The sequence below is a fragment of the Podarcis vaucheri genome (genome assembly GCF_965113315.1).
Source record: "Podarcis vaucheri genome assembly, chromosome: 2".
NCBI classification, from domain to species: Eukaryota; Metazoa; Chordata; class Lepidosauria; order Squamata; family Lacertidae; genus Podarcis; species Podarcis vaucheri.
In genome coordinates this window covers 129,487,655-129,509,379 of record NC_138760.1, presented here as the reverse complement: position 1 = coordinate 129,509,379, position 21,725 = coordinate 129,487,655, and the positions used below count along the sequence as shown (strand labels likewise).

Sequence of the window (21,725 nt, the reverse complement as noted above, 5' to 3'; positions counted from 1 at the left end):
TTATAATCCTTCGGTCTTCAGATCTCCACATACGGAGATCTCTCAGTTCTCCACTCTCCAATTCAGGCCAGACTTTCCACATCAGACTTTTATTTTCCTCTGTTGCCATCATGTCAGGCCTCAAAGTACAATTCTCCTTTAACATCTGCAAAATTGCAGCTCCTCCTTCCTTTTCTTCAGGGGCAATGTATGTCTCCTTCTCCATATTCTCAAAACTCTCAAGTTTCTCTATTTGTCCAGTTGAATAGGCTTCCTGTTTCGCATCCTTATCAGTTTCACCAATGTTCTTTACTGCTATGTCCAGAGTTGTAACATTTGTAGCCAAAACATCAGTTTGGCCTTGTAACTTTCCCAAGAGAACAAATGCTCTGTCCAATTCAGCCTGGATTTTCCCTCTTCCAGCCATTCCTGTAATGTCACTAAGCCCCTCTAGGGGGATTTTAGTTCCTTAATATTCCTTTCAGCTCAAGTCCAAAAATCACGTTATTTTGTATCAGCCCTTCCTTATTTTCAACAAATTGTAGCAAATGTAACCAGCAGAAGTAACAAAAGCAGGGTTCTCTTTTTCTGTCTTGACAGCTTACTTGACAGCTGTCAAACTCTTCAGTATTTCATCAACAGGCTCTCTCACGGGACGCTCCCGGGTCCGGGGGGGGGGTGAAACCTCAGCTCCCAAAATTAGTCTTTTATCCTCCAGTAAGAATTCTTGTAATGTCAAACCGTGAAGTTAAGGTCTTTTACAAAAAAAGAAAAAAAGAAAAAAATTCTCTCGACCTTAGCTAGCAGGTCCTTTGCTTTAAGTTGTTTACAAAGAGGGGGGGAGGCGGACTTCCTTTTTAACCCTTCCCCGCTCGTTCCTAATTCAACAAATTTTTCTTTTAAAGTCCAAATTTCCGTACTACTCACGGGTTGTTGCTTTAGAGTCCAATTGTTCAAAGGAAAAAGTCAGCGCTCTCCGACAATGGCTTGCGGCTTCACTCCGCAGAAGAAGCAGTACTCTCAGCACCGCGCCGCACCCCGTCCCCGTTCCGAAGCCTTTAAAAAGGCTCCTTCGCAGATTGGGGGGGCGCAAATGGTGCCCGCCGAGTCACCACGCTCACAGGCTTCCCCGCCTGTGATTTTTAAGGGTCCCCGCCTCACCGCAGCGGCAAGACCCGATCCTGCAGAGCCGATTCCCTCCGGAGCTCGGAGGGAATCCGCCATTAATCGATGGCGCTAACCCAGAAGTCTCGATCAGTACAGCTTTAGTGTTAGTCTTCACTTGTAACTTTTCTAAAATATTAATTATGTTCCTCGTATTATCAGACAGGTGTCTGCCCGGGAGAAAGCCCGCTTGGTCTTTATGAATTACTTCTGCTAACACCCTTTTTAATCTTTTAGCCAAAATATCTGCAAAAATTTTGTAATCCACATTAAGCAGTGATATGGGGCGGTAATTCTTAAGCTGTGTCTTTTTGGCCTCTATTTTTGGTATTAGTGTAATGTAGGCTTCCTTCCATGACTCTGGCGCCCTTTTCCCTTCCAAAATTTCGTTACAGACTTCCTTTAGAGGTTGTATTAACCATTCTTTCAAAGATCTATAGTATCTTGAAGTCAGTCCATCTGGCCCTGGAGATTTGCCCAGCTGCATACTCTGGATAGCCCCTTCTACTTCCTGGTCTGTTATTTTATGGTCCAGCATTAATTTATTTTCTTGGGAAATTTTCTGTAGTCCATTTATTTTCAGGAATTTATCAATGTCCACTTCATTCTGCTTTTCTTGTGTGTATAGTTGTTTAAAATACCTCTGAAAGCATTTTCTGATTTCCACAGGATTCTGTACATTCTTTCCTTCCACTTCCAAATTCGTAATAGTATTTAATTTTTGTCTTTTTTTCAGCTGCCAGGCCAGCAATTTCCCACACTTATTTGCTGAATCAAATGTCTTTTGTCTCATCTGTTTAATCTTCCATTCAATTTCCTGGTTCATCAATTTCATATATTGTACTTGATAAAGCTTTATTTCTTTCAAGATCTCCTGAGACTTTGGTTTTTCCCTCAGTTTCTTCTCTCCTTCCTTTATTTTCCCCCAAATTCTTTCTTTTTTCTCATTTTGCATTCTCTTCCTAATTGCATTCTGTTGTATCAGGAATCCTCTCATAACGACTTTACTTGCATCCCAAATTACTCTTTTTTCCACGGTCATATTCATATTTATCTCAAAATAGTCTTTCAAAGTTTTCTGAGCCTTTTTAGTAAATTCATCATTCCTAAACAAATAATCATTCATCCTACATCTAAAGGAACCAGTTGGCATCAATTTCATTTCCATCTTTATCGCATTATGGTCAGAACAGGTCTTGGGGCATATTTCCACTTTGCTAGTCTTTGGGGCCAACCCTCTAGTTACCCAGATTTGATCAATTCTTGTCCATGTCATTTTAGCCTCAGAAAAGAAGGTTCCCTCTCTTCCCAGAGGGTTCTTCACCCTCCAGATATCGATTAAGTCCATGTTTTCAGTCATGTCGAAAAAGGTTTTTGGTAGTCTTCCATCTTTGGTAATTGTTTGTCTTTGCGCCTTATCCATATTTGTAGATACTACACCATTCATGTCCCCCATCAAAATCATGTTATAGTCCATATAGTCCATCAAAATTTCATGCAGCTTCTTGAAGAATTCCGATTTCCCTTCATTAGGTGCATAAATGCCTATTATCAAAAAAAATTTCTCCTTGTGTTTGAATTTCGATTGCTATAAATCTTCCTTGTTCATCTTTAAAGATAAATTTAGGTTGAAGGCTCTCCTTTGCATAGATGACTACACCTCTTTTTTAAACTTTGTCCGATGAAATAAATTCTTGGCCTAGTTTTTTATTGCCCAATAGCTTCCTGTGTAACCTTGTCACATGAGTTTCTTGTAGACAAATCAAGTCCAATTGCTCTTTTTTCAATAAATGAAACACTCTACGCCTTTTCTCCGGAATATTTAGACCATTACAATTCCAGCTCAGAACCTGCAACGCCATCCTGTGGTTACTTTGATATTCCCCCAACCGCTCCCAGAGTTTGCTCCTCTTCTGAGGGTGGTACCGTTGGTTCTTTAACAGGAGAATCCAATCCAAAAGACAATGCCGAAATGTCCAGGAGGCCTTTACCTGGTGACGTTCTTTTCCGTGTTATTTGCTCCAACCCTCTGTCTGATTATCTCCTTTCCAATGTAGTTGAATCTATTCCAGTTCCCTTCTGTAGGTCTTCTTCGTATTTGTACAAAAACTTTATTTTATCTTCCAGAGATCTTATTTTTATTTTCCTTCCCTTGAAGTTGAAGGAAAGGCCTCGAAGGAACTCCCACCTGAAATTAACTTGGTTCCTTCTCAGGAGATCAACCAGGTCCTTATAATCAAATCTCAGGTCCAAAAGATGTTTTGGGATATCTTAAAAAATTTCCACCTTTGATTGGTGAATTACCAAGGCGTTCTCGTAGTGCCAATTTAGGATTTTATCCCTTTCTTCTTGTGATCAGGCAGTCCCTTATTCTGTTCTTCTCCTTTTCCCCTCCTCTTCCAAGGCTGAAGGCTCTCACAATTTTAAACTAGTCTTCTTGCAAATCTAGGTCCCAGTGAGCTACAAATTCATTCGTTAGATAGTCAGTCAAAGAGTCCTTTTCTAGTTCAGGTATTGCTCGAATCCTCAGGTTTGTCTGTTTCTCTTTAAGCTCAATCATAGATAACAACACCTTGTGATCTTCTACTTGTTTTCACACCTCAGGGACCTCTGTTTCTAGTTGTGCCACCTTGGCTTCAACAGTGACGATCTTTTCCTTAACCTCCTCTGCAGTCTGTCTAGTTAAATTAGATTCCTTGACTAGTGTCTCAATAGCTTTTTTATTAGAATTAACTTTTTGCTCCAAACTTTTTATAGTTTGTTCTGAACTTTTTATCGATTGTGTGTTCTGGTCCAATTTTTTGTTCATTTGTTCCAAGGAGTCATTTATTTTAGTCAAGGCAAGTGCCAAAGCATCTTCCGAAGTCATTCCTCCCTTTGGTTTAGTGTGCATTGAGGCAGTTGCAGAGGAGGCAGAGGAGGCTGGACGGCCAGAAACAGATGTTCTCCGAAGAACTTTCCCAGACCTTGTTATTCCCTGTTTCTCTTTCTCATCAGCCATAACACTCAAAGCCCCAAGGTCAAATTCAATCCCCTGGCTTTATTTTTCAAAGTTGGAAAATTCCACCCCTTATAGCAATTTCAAAGTCCTCCTCTAGGGGAGATGGCTACTCTTTATCTTCTTTTATTTTTCCACATTGCAATTGCCAAATACAGTTGCCAAATGTAATTGCAAAGTACACCAATATTATTTGTATCCAGGCTTAGCTTTAGTTCAAATAAAGGTAGTTGTAATTTTTAAACCAGAAGGAAAAGTAGTTGAGACAGTGTGTCACTCTAGTTTCACTTTTCCACTTGTAAACAGCAGTCCAAAGTACATCTATTTTAATGGCTGCTAGTCCCCAGGATCCGAGTGGTGGAAAATTAACGTCTCAACTCTTTTTTCACAGATGAATAACAACCAAAAGTCCTCCCCCTTTTTCTTCTCCCTCCGAAAGGGGGTTCACTATTTCAACTTAAAGTTTAAAGTGTTAAAAAACAGTCCTTCAGGCTTTAGATTAAGCCCAATTGCTTCCAACTATTTACAAAGAAAGGAAGGCTGAATTCCTGTTTGGCACCTTCCCTGTTTGTAATCCAATTCGGTTTTTAAAGGTCTAATTTCTTCTCTTTACTCACGGGTCCTTATTTTAGAAGTCCAATTGTCAGCAGGAAAAAGTCAGCGCTCTCCGACGATGGCTATGTGGCTTCACTCCACGAAAGTAGCAGTCAGTTCGCAGCACCGCGCCGCTCACCCCGCTTTACTCCGGAGCCCCCAGAGGGGTTCCCCGCAAGCAGGGGAGGCGCTCCTGGTGCCCTGCCGAACCCCCACGTTCCCAGGCTTCCACCGCCTGGAATTTCTATCGGGTCCCTGCCTTCGCCGTGGCAGGAGACCCAGTTTCCGCGGAGCCCGTTCCTCCGGTCAGAGGAACTCCACTATTCATCGCTGGCGCTAACCCGGAAGTCCACCTTTCCCCTTCATTTTTGGAGGGGAAAAAGTGCGTCCTATGGGGCAAAAAATACGGTATATTGGGAACATTAAATAGAAAAACCCTCCATGGCCACTAGGTGCCTAGATAATATGTGAACCACCTGGGCTGAAACAGCCAACTTTCTTAAATGCTGTGATCTTCTCTGTCATTCCAGTTCCACCGTTTCCTGAGTGATTTTCAGTTCTACAATGCTTCTATGGGTGGAGCATATTTAGATGAGAATGGGGACCTGACAGCTGAATTTGACGTGGTGAACATTGTGATGCTTGCCAATGACTCCCTTCACGTAGGGAAAGTTGGGAGTGTGGAGAGAGAGGGATCCGCAGACGTAAAATTCACCATTGATCAGGATACCATTGTGTGGCCCCTTTGGTTTAATAAGGTGGGTTAAATCATTCAGATACATTTGACTATGATGCAAAAAGAAAAAGGAAACAGAGTATATTGGATTGAAAGGGGCTTTTAGTTTTGTAGGAAGAGTCACTCCCACTTCAACTCCCAGGAGCATATTTATGAAATTAATATTTTTTGCCTCAACCTGCATCACTTCACACTTGTTTGCTTTGAATTACATTTCCCAATTTATTGCTTAATCCATCTACAGATTGACTATTGTTATTTAATATTTTATTGGCAGCCACCCAGTGTGGCTGGGGAAACACAGCCAGATGGGTGGGGTATAAATAATGAATTATTATTATTATTATTATTATTATTATTATTATTATTATTAATCACTCAAGTTTGGAGAGGTTCTGTTGGAGGTCTTCACAATCTATTTTTGTTTAAAATTCCCTGAACAATTTAGTAAATGTAAAGTTCAATCCAGTGCAATCCAGTCAAATCCAACTATGGGATGTGGCACTCATCTCTGCTTTCAGGCCAAGGGAGCTGGCATTTGTCTGTAGACAGATTTTCTGGCTCATTTGGGCAGACTGACTAAACCGCTTCTGGCGCAACAGGACACCAGAGCGTACGGAAATGCCGTTTACTTTCCCACAGCAGCAGTATCTATTTATCTACTTGAACTAGTATGCTTTCAAACTGCTAGGTGGCAGGAGCTGGGAGTATTGGCTCCAGTATTATTGCATAGATAGACATACCTGTGGGAAGGTTTACTTTAGCAGAGTTAAAAATCCCTTAGAATCCCTCTATAGGAACACACACACAAATCTGATTCATGTAATATAAAACTATTTTACTCTCAGATTCATTCAGGTTTACAGAAGCGTACCTGAAGGCAGGTTTAGGTTACATAACAGGCAAATGAACTATACCAGAGGGAAGTTGGTCCTAAGGTGACTGCAACTCAGCAGTTATCTTTGAAAACTACCAGCAACCGGGGGGGCACTAGGGGCGCCTTGGAAGATGGCTGAGAATACCATCTATCTGGTTCGCACGAGGTAATTAGAGGCTGATTATGGGGAGTATATCAGTCTCCCTCGTCTTCCCAGGGGGTGGGAAGATGCTGTACTCGCCCGCGGTTGTCCATAAATCACCCCCGAGTTCGAAAGATGGAGGGGGTGGGGACACTGGGCGGAAAGCCCTTGTGCAAGCTCTGGAACTCCCGGACGCTACTTTCAGGAGCGAAACTAGTTGCGTTGTTTAAGATAGAGAAAAATTGTTGAAGTAAATGCACATGCTTCGAGCAAGGTCAGGAGTGTATTATCTGCTAAATAAATCTACCACTGAGAAGATTGAGCGATGGGATGGAATGAACAAAGGATTACATCAAGGAAGCACAGCCATGACGGTATGTTGAATGGAGCGGAACTTTCTTCTTTTTCAATATGATTTACCTAACAACGCCCCCCCCCTGAAGAACCGTCACAATGTCTGATAGCAAGTGAGATTGAAAAACAAACTGTGTGTAAACAAAAAAATGTTAATAAAAAGTGTTACTCTGTGAAAGATCTGGAAAGAAGGGAGGCTTCCTTGTTGCATAGTTATAAATGCGATCCGCCATTAAGAGGCAGACCCAGTTGCAAGACTTTCAGTTTTGGGGGGGGGGGGTGAGCCACTGTTCTGCTCTTAGATTTGGATCGTAAATCTGAAAGGGCAATAACCCTTCTGGAAAGACTGATATAAGGTGCAAAGGGTCTGGGAAAATTAAAGAGAGGACGCCGAGACTGTATTTCATCGGAACTGGCTAAAATGGCGACTGCCGCTTGAACAGGACTCTTGGAATCTTGGATCTATGTGAGATGAATTACGGGAGAGCATTACAAAGTTCACACAGGAATATAAACATGGCTGTTTCTTTCAACTCACTTGTGGAGACAACTCGGAGGTTATTAAGAAGAAAAAGGATAATGACAAGGAGATGAGAAGATAGGAATGTGAACACCAAAGTAGCAGAAATACAAAGATGATTGGACTCCTACCGAACTCAAAGCATGGGTACCCCTCACAAAAATTTTAAATTTGGTTTAATATTTGGACTTTGTGATATGTATTGATATAATTTGGAATAATTAATATGATATGATATGAATCATAGAATCATAGAATCATAGAGTTGGAAGAGACCACAAGGGCCATCGAGTCCAACCCCCTGCCAAGCAGGAAACACCATCAGAGCACTCCTGACATATGGTTGTCAAGCCTCTGCTTAAAGACCTCCAAAGTAGGAGACTCCACCACACTCCTTGGCAGCAAATTCCACTGTCAAACAGCTCTTACTGTCAGGAAGTTCTTCCTAATGTTTAGGTGGAATCTTCTTTCTTGTAGTTTGGATCCATTGCTCCGTGTCCGCTTCTCCGGAGCAGCAGAAAACAACCTTTCTCCCTCCTCTGTGTGACATCCTTTTATATATTTGAACATGGCTATCATATCACCCCTTAACCTCCTCTTCTCCAGGCTAAACATGCCCAGCTCCCTTAACCGTTCCTCATAAGGCATCGTTTCCAGGCCTTTGACCATTTTGGTTGCCCTCCTCTGGACACGTTCCAGTTTGTCAGTGTCCTTCTTGAATTGTGGTGCCCAGAACTGGACACAGTACTCCAGGTGTGGTCTGACCAGAGCAGAATACAGTGGCACTATTACTTCCCTTGATCTAGATGCTATACTCCTATTGATGCAGCCCAGAATTGCATTGGCTTTTTTAGCTGCCGCGTCACACTCTTGGCTCATGTCAAGTTTGTGGTCAACCAACACTCCTAGATCCTTTTCACATGTACTGCTCTCAAGCCAGGTGTCACCCATCTTGTATTTGTGCCTCTCATTTTTTTTGCCCAAGTGCAATACTTTACATTTCTCCCTGTTAAAATTCATCTTGTTTGTTTTTGCCCAGTTCTCTAATCTGTCAAGGTCGTTTTGAAGTGTGATCCTGTCCTCTGGGGTGTTAGCCACCCCTCCCAGTTTGGTGTCATCTGCAAATTTGATCAGGATGCCCTTGAGTCCATCATCCAAGTCGTTGATAAAGATGTTGAATAAGACCGGGCCCAAGACAGAACCCTGTGGCACCCCACTAGTCACTCTTCTCCAGGATGAAGAGGAACCATTGATGAGCACCCTTTGGGTTCGGTCAGTCAGCCAGTTACAAATCCACTGAGTGGTAGCATAGTCAAGACCACATTTTACCAGCTTCTTTACAAGAATATCATGGGGCACCTTGTCAAATGCCTTGCTGAAATCAAGGTAGGCTACATCCACTGCGTTCCCTTCATCTACCAGGCTTGTAATTCTGTCAAAAAACGAGATCAGGTTAGTCTGACATGACTTATTTTTCAGAAATCCATGCTGACTATTGGTGATCACAGCATTCCTTTCTAGGTGCTCACAGACTGTTTGCTTAATGATCTGCTCCAGAATCTTCCCTGGTATTGATGTCAGACTGACTGGGCGGTAATTATTTGGGTCCTCTCTTTCCCCCTTTTTGAAAATGGGGACAACATTTGCCCTTCTCCAGTCTGCCGGGACTTCGCCTGTTCTCCAGGAATTCTCAAAGATGACTGCCAGTGGTTCTGAGATCACATCTGCCAGTTCTTTTAATACTCTTGGATGCAGTTCATCTGGCCCTGGAGACTTGAATACATCTAAACTAGCCAAATATTCTTGTACTATCTCCTTAGTTATTCTGGGCTGTGTTTCCTTTGCTGAATCATTTGCTCCAAATTCTTCAGGTCGGGCATTGTTTTCTTTATCGGAGAAGACTGAGGCAAAGAAGGCATTGAGGAGTTCAGCCCTTTCTGTGTCCCCTGTTTGCATTTCACCATCTTCTCCTCTGAGTGACCCCACTGTTTCTTTGTTCTTCCTTTTGCTACGAACATACCCATAAAAGCCTTTTTTGTTGCTTTTAACCTCTCTAGCAAGCCTGAGCTCATTCTGTGCTTTAGCTTTTCTGACTTTGTGTCTACACGTGCTGGCTATTTGTTTGAATTCATCTTTGGTGGTTTCCCCCCTTTTCCATTTTTTGTACACATCCTTTTTTAATCTTAATTCAGTTAAAAGTTCTTTAGATAGCCACCCTGGCTTCTTTAGGCACCTTCCATGTTTCCGTCTCATTGGTATTGCCTGACGTTGTGCTTTTACTATCTCCCTCTTAACAAACTCCCAGCCATCATGAACTCCCTTTCCTTTTAGTATTGTTGTCCATGGGATCTCACCCAGCACTTCCCTAAGTTTTATGAAGTCGGCTTTCTTAAAGTCAAGAAATTGAGTCCTAGTATGCTTGGCTGCTCCTTTCCGCTGTATAGTAAACTTCAGAAGAGCATGATCACTCGCGCCTAATGATCCTTCCACTTCTACCCCACTAACCAGGTCATCAACATTGGTTAGGACCAGATCTAAAATGGCTGTTCCTCTTGTTGCTTCTCCCACTTTCTGGACAATGAAGTTGTCTGCAAGGCCAGTGAGGAATCTGTTTGACTTTAAGCTCTTGGCTGAGTTTGACGTCCAACAAATATCCGGGTAATTGAAGTCCCCCATTACTACTATCTCCCTTCCTTTTGCATGCTTGGCCATCTGTTCCAGGAAGGCATCATCTATGTCCTCCGTTTGGCTTGGGGATCTATAGTAAACTCCCACAATGAGGTCTCTGTTATTCTTCTCTCCCTTAATTTTGACCCAAATGCTCTCACTTTGGCTTTGAGGATCTAAATCTTGGATCTCTTCGCAGGTATACACATCCTTGACATATAACGCCACTCCTCCTCCTTTCTTGTCTGGTCTGTTTCTCTGAAATAGATTGTATCCCCCCATTATTACATTCCAATCGTGGGACTTATCCCACCAGGTTTCAGTGATGCCTATTATGTCATATTTAGTTTGCTGTACTAAGAGCTCAAGCTCATCTTGTTTATTTCCCATGCTTTGCGCATTAGTGTACAGACATTGAAGTCCATTAACCATTCCCCCGTGTCTCTTATTTAAGGATTTTTTCCTCCCAGCACTAGGTCCGCGTGCTGTTTGCTCCATTTGGTCTATGACATTTGGATGATCATCTTCATCAATTGATAGACTCCTACCTTCAGGAGCACTGTCTCCCTCCCCCACATTAGTCAGTTTAAAGCCCTCCTGATGAGGTTTCTGAGATTTTTGGCAAAAACATTTCTCCCAACCGTTGTGAGGTGCAGCCCATCACTTGCCAGAAGTCCATCTTCAAGAAACTGCAGTCCGTGATCTAAGAATCCAAACCGTTCCTGTTTACACCATTTGCGAAGCCAGCTGTTCACTTCCACTATTTCCCCCTCTCTCCCTGGGCCACGTCGTTCAACTGGGAGGACAGACGAGATGACAATTTGTGCATTTAGTTGCTTCAATTTCCTGCCGAGAGCCTCGTAGTCTCTTTTGATCTTCTGGAGGCTATTGCTTGCAGTGTCATTGGTTCCCACATGAACCAAGAGGAAGGGGTATTTGTCAGTGGGTTTTATGATTCCTTGCAGTCGTTCAGTTACATCTTGTATCTTAGCGCATATCTTAGCGCAATCACATCTTGTATGATTGGCTTGGTAAATGGAAACTTAATAAAAATTATTTGCAAAACTACCAGCAACCGACAAACTGGTTGTCACAGCAACCGGTGAGAACCTGGAGGCCGTTAGTCCTCTGTCGGAATGTTGCACTTGACTGCACCATTACATCCCACGATACTACTAACTCCTGACCATCTTTCTTTATGGGCAGACTGTCCCTCAATCCAGATGTGCTGAGAGCTGTCATATTGGGGATGTCAAGGTCATCCGGGAAAGAGAGCTACTTTGCTGCTTTCATTGTGCTCCCTGTGTAAAAGGGACCATCTCCACTGTGGAAGGCAAGTGAGAGAAGGAATAGGGCAACTTTTGTAATCTTGTCCAAAACAGTATCATTTTATTTCTCCCCAGCCCCAATAAAACCTTTACCCAAGGTTGGGATATCTGCTTTGCATGGAACAGATTGCCAATTCAAGTCATAGTATCTCCCGCTGGGGCTGGGAATGTCCCTTGGTTGAGACCCTGGGTACTGAAGTCACTCATCTTACTTTCAGATGCAGACCACTGCACCAAATGTCCAGCAGATCAGTACTCAAACAAGGACCGAGATCAATGTGTTCCCAAGATTATCACTTTCCTGTCCTATGAAGACTATTTGGGGATTCTCTTGTCTTCCTTTACCTTATTATTCTCCTTAATCACATGCTTGGTGTTAGGAATTTTCATCAAATACTCAAGAACTCCCATAGTCAAAGCCAACAACAGGGACCTTTCCTACACCCTCCTTGTCTCCCTCTTGCTCTCCTTTTTGTCCTCCTTGCTCTTCATTGGCCAGCCAAGAAAAGCCACCTGTCTTCTCCAACAAATTGCATTTGTCCTCATCTTCTCAGTTGCTATCTCTTCTTTGTTGGCCAAAACCATTACCGTTGTGCTGGCTTTCCTGGCCACAAAGCCAGGGAACAGGGTGAAGAAATGGCTGGGCAATACTCTGGCCAATGCTGTTGTCCTTTCCTGTTCCAGTGTCCAAGTTCTCATCTGCACCACCTGGCTGAGTATCTCTCCCCCATTCCCAGACTCCGACATGCACTCCCAACCTGCAGAGATTATCCTGCAATGTAATGTAGGGTCTGCTGCCATGTTTTATGGTGCCCTTGGCTACATGGGCTTCCTGGCTGCCATCTGCTTCACGGTGGCTTTCCTAGCCAGGAATCTGCCTGGGGCCTTCAATGAAGCTAAGCTCATCACCTTCAGCATGCTGGTCTTCTGCAGTGTTTGGGTGTCCTTTGTGCCCACCTACCTAAGCACCAAGGGGAAATACATGGTAGCCGTGCAGGTCTTCTCTATGTTGGCCTCCAGTGCTGGGCTTCTGGGCTGCATCTTCATTCCCAAGTGCTACATTATTCTACTGAGGCCTGATCTGAACACAAAGGAGCACCTGACGACAAAAAGTAAAGATGGCATTTGATTCTTTGTACATTCTTTTCCATTGTAGGGATCTGTGAACAGAAAGGCAATAAAAAAACCCCCCAGCAACTTGCAGATATAAAATGAAATATTCAAATGTCAAAAAGCTGTGGATTGACTAGGCCCAACATATGCGTCAGGAGAGGATTTGAGGTGATGGGGAGAGTTACAAATACTTTGAAATAAAATATTTGACTGGCACAGGGGGCTTCTATGGTTGTTTTTTCATATGTTGTCAACCAGGCAACAGAAGTTCCCCAACATGTCCTGAAAGAATAGTTTCAGCCCGGCTTATCTGGTGATGTATTTTAAATGATTGTCATTCTAGGATCACATTTCACCACATCAGTTAGATATTTTGAACACATAATCATAGCATTATGGAAGCACAGAGTTGGCAGGGACCCCAAGGGGCATCCAGTCCAACCCCGTGCAATGCAGGAATATCAACTAACGCATTCATGACAGATGGCCATACAAACTCTGCTTAAAAACCTCCAAGGAAGGAAAGCCCACAACCTCCCAAGGGGGACCATTCCACTTTCAAACAGCTCTTACTGTCAGAAGGTTTTCCTGATTTTTAGTTGCAGTCTTCATTACTTTAACTTGAAGCCATTGGTTCGAGTCCTACCCTCTAGAGCAAAGAGAAATCAGATTGTGATATTTTCTTCCAGCTCTGCAGCTGCTCCTCAAGCTCCACAGTGATTCCAGAGAGGGTTATTCCCCAAATACCTATCATAATCATAGTGATTTATTCCTTGGCACAACTCAAGCAATGTACCCACTTTTGACACAAAGAACAGATATTTCAGAAATGAGACCTTGAAATGCTTGCTGCATATTTAAAGGCCTCATGTGCCATCGAGGGCTTTGACTTATCTTCCAGGCAGGCAGGGATTCTGCCAGTGTGAAAGCTTCGTATCCTCCCTTTCCTCACATTTTCTCTGGGGCTTCGGTCTTGTTGGAGACTTTGGGCTTCATCTAATTTGCTTCTTGCTAAGTTGAGAGCAGGGACAACAGATGTAATGACAGGAGTCAGACCCAGAGTGAGGCTCTTATTCATGCTGTTGTTGTTGTTGCTGCTGCTTCCCTGTGCAGCTTCTAGGATGGCGAAAGCAAAATTTGCCCATTGAACTTGAGAAGGGACCATCCAGATGCAATGAATTATTACGATTCAGGAGACCACCTCATAAGCGGGGTCATATCTACATTACAAATTGTTCATATTGGACACCATTTCCTCGCCACCCCTTTCATTTACAGTATAAGGTACGCTGCATTTCCCCCATGCAATTTCTGCACAGCAGACAAAATTGCGATGGGTAGGCATATATACATAGCATATTCTTTGATACTGTTGTGCTTAGCTGTGACTGCCCAAGCCTCTAATGCTTATATGCCAGGGACAAGTCCTGCTTTCTAGAGTTTGCCCATTGAAGACACAAAATGCATAGGCATTGCTTCGCTCCTTACTTTTTTTCCACTGGGAAAAAACCAAATTGATGGTGAATCATGAAGAGCCAGAGATCATCTGCATCCCAAGTTCTTCACTTGGGAAATGTGAAGATGGCCTTATGTGCACTCCTATGAAAGGAGCAGGGCTATAGCTATTAAACTGTCACAATGTATTTATAAAGTTAACATATAATCACGTTGAATTGAGTCTAGATATCAACTGGCAGCCAGTACAGTTCACCTGCCCTGGGACCTTAGGGTGAAAGTTTGGTACTAAATAGGATAGGAACAGCAATAACAATCAGAAGCAGGAATTATATGACTTGTAAAGGTGTCTATTTTACATCTCCTCTACCTTTTTTAAAAATAAGGAAGCAAACTCTTAGAACCTACCACTCCCCTTGAACTAGTGCCCTGTCCTTTTACAAACTTTTGCTCAGTATATTTGAGGGTGGTATTCACTCCCTGCTTCCAGCACTTAAGTGTTCAAATATGCTTCTATCTCTCCTTAACTGGCAAGCAGCCGTTCTCCTTCCAACAAACTCACAGATGGCTGATTATGTGATGTGGATGTTCTGTTTTGCTTCATTTTTGTGGCTGCAATTTCTTCCAGGACTTAGAAAGCAGGGACTTGACACTTTTCACTGAACGGAGACTGACATTAGGCTTCATGTTTATTACAGGGAAAGAGGGACAAGAGCATAGTGGAATCTCCTGTCCTTCATGATTGCCATCCATGAGATTAATCAGGACCCCGGGATTTTACCCAACATCACCCTGGGCTATGACATCCATGAGAATCATTTCAATGCAAGGATGACCTATGATGCCACACTAGATCTGCTCTCTCCTGGGAGGGCCAATGTCCCAAACTACCACTGCGGAAAACAGAAGAAGCCCTTGGTTTTCATTGAAGGGGTCAACTATGACAGTGTTTCCCAACCTTTTTTGGGCAAAGACACACTTGTTTCATGAAAAAAATCTCGAGGCACACCACCATGCCAGATGGGGAAAGGTCACTTTTTACTTATGTTAAAAAAAAAAAAAAAATAGTAACAGCATAGAAGGTAATGGTTAGGCTAGCATCCCTCTTCCAAAAATGCTAGGTTTTTATTTGCAGGGACTGTTCTACATGGGAAAGCATTCAGCACTGTCATTCTCCCATCTGCCATCTGAATTGGTACTATTCTGGGTCAACTTACTCTGCTGCATGTGTAGATGAAAATGGCACCAAGTGTGGGGGAGGGGGCAGAACAGGTTTCAGATACAGGATATTAAGCATACACGTACTTCAGATTGAACTGGTTGCTTGCTTTGCAAGTTTTCATTTCCCAAATGACTGCCTTGGCAAGCGCAATACCTACCAGGCTCAACGCCGGTCTCTCGCTGCCGCTTCCCGCGCTCTCAAGGACCCGGGAGGAGGAAGGCGTGAAGGGAATCCCGAAGGCGCGAAAACCTCGTGCATGCGCAGGCCTTCCGCCTGCGACAGCCCAGTAGGCCGGCCGAAGCGAGCGGCGATGGGATGTGGGAGGGAGCTCGCTCGCCGCCCCGCATGTGCCTATGTGGGGCACGTTACAGCCCCGTGACGTCAGCGCCACGCAGGCAGCCAGGCAGGCAGACGGCGAGAGCCCCGCGCTGGGCGGCTTCTCCTCGCCGCCGCCGCCCCGCCTCTCGCCGCCCGACTCGCCCGCCTCCCTCCCACGGCACACCAGGCAACGCTAGTGTGCCGCGGAACACCGGTTGGGAAACACTGAACTATGACACCTCACTCCAGATTTCAACTATGCTAGGAACCTACAAAATCCCCCAGGTATGAATACACTAGCATGGGCTACATGCAGAGAACAGCCATTTCTTTGAATAGGAAGCAAATTATGAAACTCACTCCCAGAGGAGGCAGTGAAGCTTCTAAGAGAGGATTAAACCAACTCATGAAGGCAAGGGCTATCAATGGCTGCTAGGCATGAGGACTGTGATCTACCTCCCTAGTTGGAGGCACCACTGCTTCTGGGTGCCGGTTGCTGGTTTCTTACAAGCATCTTGTTGGCCACTGTGAGAACAGGACTAGATGGGCCATTGGCCTGATCCAGGAGGCTCTCCTTATGTTGAAGGATTTGTCCTGCTGGGTGAAGAATGCTTTCGAAAGAGAATCACCATCAGAGCTGACTAAGGGGGGGGGGAACATGCCTTTTGGAAAGAGAGATGCCTCTCAGAAGCTACAATATGAAGCTCACAAAATGTGTACTGTGAGCTGCTAAGCACTTTATACTTACAAGGGGGAAACAGACTCTTTTTTTCCGCCGGCACTTTATAAGAGGACAAGGGTTCATGGTGAGTTTTGGCACCTCTTTTTCTAGGAAAATAGCAATTTACACAGGGCATGAATCATACTTTGGAGGGACAGAAATGCAGCCTCCAGAAGACACCTCAGGGATGGCTTCACACAAGCCTATTTTGGTAAGTTGCCCTGGGACTTTAAGATGGAGGAATAATAAATACTGGGCAGAAAAACAAATCTAAGGAACGAAACTCATGTGAAACTAACACTCAATTGAGCTAAAAATTGACCTCTTCCTCTGAACCAAATGTTAAAAGTAGAAAATGCAACACATCTTAACTCTACATAGCTTCAAACATCGTGGGGGGGCATTCTGGGTTGAAATGATGTTGAAGACATGTTATATTGTTGCCTATAATGAATGAATTGATTTATTTCAGTCACTGACCAGAGTGTATTGTTTCCTATAAGTGTCCTACATCTCCTTTCCAGAGTAGCACTGGAGAATATTGCTCTCCCTGACCACAATTTCCAGTTGACCAATAAAACTGTCTATATCTCCCTTTTCTTCCTAGGTCAGTTATGCTTCTGTTCATCATGCGCTTGACAAAACACAATCTCCTTTGCTCTACCGAATGACCCCAGATGAAGCACCCCCAAGCTTAGGGATTATCAGACTACTCCTGCATTTCAGGTGGACTTGGATCGGGCTCATAGCTCCTGACTCTGACAATGGAAAAAGGTTTCTGAGCACCTTCGCACCTGTGCTTGCTAAGGGCGGTGTCTGTGTTGTATTCTCACAAACCATTTTACGAGGCTTCTTTTTTATAGGCGATGCATACAAAAAGCTCCGGCAGAAGATTTCACTTTCCATGGACAGGCGAATCAATGTGTTTCTCTACTATGGGGACTTTCAGTCCCCCTCAGAAACCGCACGTACGCTAGAAATAGTGGGTGAAACCCTGAAACCCATTACTGGGAAAGTTTGGATAACAATAGCTTTCTCATATGTCAGCTGCTGCATGTCTCCGGAAATACTTGAGAACAAACACATTCATGGATATTTATCTTTATTTTTCCAGACCAAAAAAAGATCAAAACATGATGGTAATCTGCCAGTTTCTTTCCCATATAGTAATTTCCATCCATGTTGGCCTGAAGGCTATAATTGCTCATATTCAAAGCATGTGTTTTCTGTGAAAGGCCAGAGGCGATGCAGAGGGAAGGAGAACCTTTCAGGTTTCCCTCAAGAAGTCCTTGAAAGGAGCCTGTTTCAGGACACCTACAGCATTTACAACATGGTCTGAGCTCTGGCCCATGCCTTAAATACTGCGTACTCCTCTAGATCCAAGAGGGTGGTGATGATGGGTCAGAACAGATGAAAAAGTCCAAGCACCACAGGTATTCATGTTTCTTCTATAATGCTCTGGATGGATATTGTTCCATTTTAAATAAAGATTTGTTCAATGACAGATTTGTAGGTCCATTTCCTTTAATTAACAGAAATTAAGCAAGAATTAAGCTGGACCATAAAGGAGGCTGATCGTCGAAGAATTGATGCTTTTGAATTCTGGTGCTGGAGGAGACTCTTGAGAGTCCCATGGACTGCAAGAAGACCAAACCTATCCATTCTGAAGGAAATCAGCCCTGAGTGCTCACTGGAAGGACAGATCATGAAGCTGAGGCTCCAATACTTTGGCCACCTCATGAGAAGAGAAGACTCCCTGGAAAAGACCCTGATGTTGGGAAAGATGGAGGGCACAAGGAGAAGGGGATGACAGAGGACGAGATGGTTGGACAGTGTTCTTGAAGCTACAAACATGAGTCTGACCAAACTGCAGGAGGCAGTGGAAGACAGGAGTGCCTGGTGTGCTCTGGTCCATGGGGTCTCGAAGAGTTCTAAATGACTAAATGACTAAACAACAACAAAGCAAGAATTTAAAAAGGAGATAAATAAGGTTATAAAATACTGTAGGTGAAAATTGATTCATATAGAACTGATGGACCCTTCTGTATCACATTCATTTTAAATCTCCATTCATATACTTTCCTAGGTATACCATCATAATTATTTTCATCAAAATAATCATCTCACTCTTTCCTAATTATCAAAGACAAACAAAGCATTCCAAAGTTAAAGCAAGATAGAATTCTACTGCATGTAAGAAGTTCAATGACTTTTATTTCCAAAGTTTCTCCACAAACCCTTTCCAAGGTCAAGCGGCTCCCTGGTCAAGGAGATGGTGTCCCTGTAGACAATAGCAACTGTTGGGATACTGCCAGGGAGATAAAGTCCATCAAGGCCCTCAAGCCGGCTGCCGGACGATCCATCGACCTCCTGTAGACACGCAGTATCAGCAATTAGCGACATGAGCTCCAGAACATTCTAGAGCCGATGCACACTCTTTATCAGCAGATAATGCACAGCCGAAAGTTGCACTCAGGAGAGCATTATTTACAAATTTTATTCTGCGTTGATCAGAACAAAGAAAGACATGACTGCCTGTGTCAGTGTCTCCAGCACAGAGAGAAACGAAAACAATAGCAAACATAAACATCCTGTGAACAGGACATGCGCAGACTCTGACTCACAAAGCCCGCTCCCTTTTAAGGTGGAACGGAAATATCCTAACAGCAACTCCCCTGCCTTGACCCCCTAGTCTAGTCTCGGGCAGTATCAAAAATTCAGGTGGGCAGAGGTAAGTAAGGTCAGGCCCACCCAGCTCCCTCACCCAAATCATAGAATCATGGAACTGGAGAGTTGGAAGGGACCCTGAAAGTCATCTAGTCCCACATACTGCAATGCAGGAATCTCAAGTAAATCATCCTTTGCAGATGTCCATCCAACCTCTCTTGGAAAACCTCCAATGAAGGAGCGTTCACAACCTACCGAGGGAGACTGTTCTGCAGATCCACCGTCAAGCAACTATTAGCTTCAAAAAACTCTTGGTAACGCAAGCCAAATCAGCCCACTCATAGGCAATCAAATCATGGAACAGCATGTTTTTAATATGGACTGATCTGACATTCAGTAGTAGCAGCGCCAGACCAGGGGGCTCAGTAGATCTGCTACTAGTACCTCTGGTGGTGTGAGAGGGCTGGAACAAGGAACAGGAACCAAACACCTAGGTCTCCACTCCCGATGGTGGCCAGCCCACCCTCCACTCCAACCATGCTCTCCCCTACCCACCTAGCTACTTTCCCCCCACTGCCTCTCATTCAGAGAGGGAACTCCACCAAACCAAGTTCCCTTTCAACCAGCCTCTCACTCTGGTTAAGGGTCACAAGCCTGCCTCTTGAAATGCCTGGTCTGCGAGTCTAAAGCCTGACTGGTAGCTGCCACAACTGCAGCCAGACCCACAGCTGCAGCCACCGCTTGGAGCAGGACTCTGAGAGGAGCTGCCATACTCTCTCCAACCCCAACTCACAGGATCTTGGATGGAACCTATTTCTTAGGCTACTCAGCTGAAGGAAGAGCTCATTTTGAAAGACCTCAAGTATATGGAGAACATTAAATAGAAAAATACTCCATGGCCACTAGGTGCCTAGATTATATGTGAACCAACTGGGCGGAAATAGCCACCTTTCTTAAATGCTGCAATCATCTCTGTCATTCTAGTCTCACCGTTTCCTGAGTGATTTTCAGTTCTACAATGCTTCTATGGGTGGAGCATATTTAGATGAGAATGGGGACCTGATAGCTGAATTTGATGTGGTGAACATTGTGATGCTTGCCAATGACTCCCTTCACGTAGGGAAAGTTGGGAGTATGGAGAGAGAGGGATCCGCAGACGTAAAAGTCACCATTGATCAGGATGCCATCGTGTGGCCCCTTTGGTTTAATAAGGTGGGTTAAATCATTCGGATGACTATGATGCAAAAAGAAAAAGAAAACAGAGGATATTGGATTGAAAGGGGCTTTTAGTTTTGTAGGAAGAGTCATCCCTACTTCAACTCCCATGAGCATATTTATGAAGGTAATATTTTTTGCCTCAACTTGCATCACTTCATTCTTGTTTCTATTGAATTACATTTCCCAATTTACTGCTCAGTCATTGAGGTTTGGAGAGGTTCTGCTGGAGGTCTTCACAATCTATTTTTGTTTAAAATTCCCTGAACAATTTAGTAAAGGTAAGGTTAAAGCCAGTTTAATCCAGTCAAATCCAACTATGGGGTGTGGTGATCATCTCTGCTTTCAAGCTGAGGGAGCCCGTATTTGTCTGTAGACAGCTTTTTTCGGGTCATGTGGCCAGAATGACCAAACTGCTTCTGGTGCAAGTGGACACTGTGACGAGTGCCAGAATGCATGGAAAAGCTGTTTACCTTCCTACACCTATTTATCTACTTGCACAAGTAAGCTTTAGACCTGCAAGGTTGGCAGGAGCTGGGACTATTGGCTCCACTATTATTGCATGGATAGAAAGACCGTTAACTCCTGACCATCTTTCTTTATGGGCAGACCGTTCCTCATTCCAGATGTTCTGAGAGCTGTCATGTTGGGGATGTCAAGGTCATCCGGGAAGTAGAGCCACTTTGCTGCTATGATTGTGCTCCCTGTGTAAATGGGACAGTCTCCACTGTGGAAGGCAAGTGAGAGAAGTACGGCTTTGAAGGAATAGGGAAACTTCAGTGGGTGTGTTCTAAAAATCATTTTTATTTATTTTCCAATAAAAGCAGCCAATCAACATATCCGCATCATAATCCAATTAAAAACAAGAAACAAAAATAAAAAAGACCAAATTATAGTCCAAATTGTAATTATTAATTTTACCAGGTTCCCCATAGTCTGGACCTCTGAAGCATATCTCCAAATCTTCAGTCCTGCCTCTTCTCATTGTTTTCATATTTCTGCCTTCTGCTTTTAACACTTTAAAGTTCTCCGCCCCTGGCTATGCGATTCTCAGTCATATCAGAAGTCATATGTCCTTTCATTCATCAAATACAGCTTTATTTGTAAAAATATATTTTTTCCAACTGTCTATTTACCAGCGCAGCTTTTCCTGACTTCATTCCAATCTTCCAATCCAGGCTGTTGTCCAAACCTTTCTTTTGAGATTTAGTGACGCAGTGTCTTCCACGTTGTTGAGTTGTTACTATAGATTGTTGGGGAGACTGTTTGCAATATTGCAATGTAAATGAATTGTGTTCCACAGATATAAGTCATTTGGTGATCGATCAGCCTTCTCAGAGACCACACAATCTCCCCACTCTGGGCCCTAGAGGGGAGGGCTGCTAGACATCCATTCAGCCTTCTCTCTCTCTCAGAGTGAAAAACTTCTGCAAACAGCTGCACTATATGTTATCCCAAATGGTTATTTCAAGATATTACAGTCAGCCAGCAAATATTTCCTACTCCCCTCGAAAAAGGGGGGAATTCTCATCTTTCCGTGCTGCATCCTATTAACAAACGCCATCTTGTTTCTTCTTTTATGTTTATCAAGTCTTTCATGTCTGAGTAAAGCTGCACAGTTGAATACTTAATTATAAATAGAAGCCCATCTGTAC

General features: G+C 43.6%; 1 pseudogene across 1 annotated transcript in view; it reads left to right on the top strand.

The window, feature by feature from the left end:
- LOC309527287 (vomeronasal type-2 receptor 26-like) overlaps positions 1-21,725 on the top strand; it is a 63,018-nt pseudogene that overhangs the window by 38,568 nt on the left and 2,725 nt on the right. Inside the window, exons 4-5 of the transcript XR_014224680.1 lie at positions 5,266-5,493; positions 20,680-20,806. The product of XR_014224680.1 is annotated as a vomeronasal type-2 receptor 26-like (transcript). The remainder of the gene's footprint in view (positions 1-5,265; positions 5,494-20,679; positions 20,807-21,725) is intronic.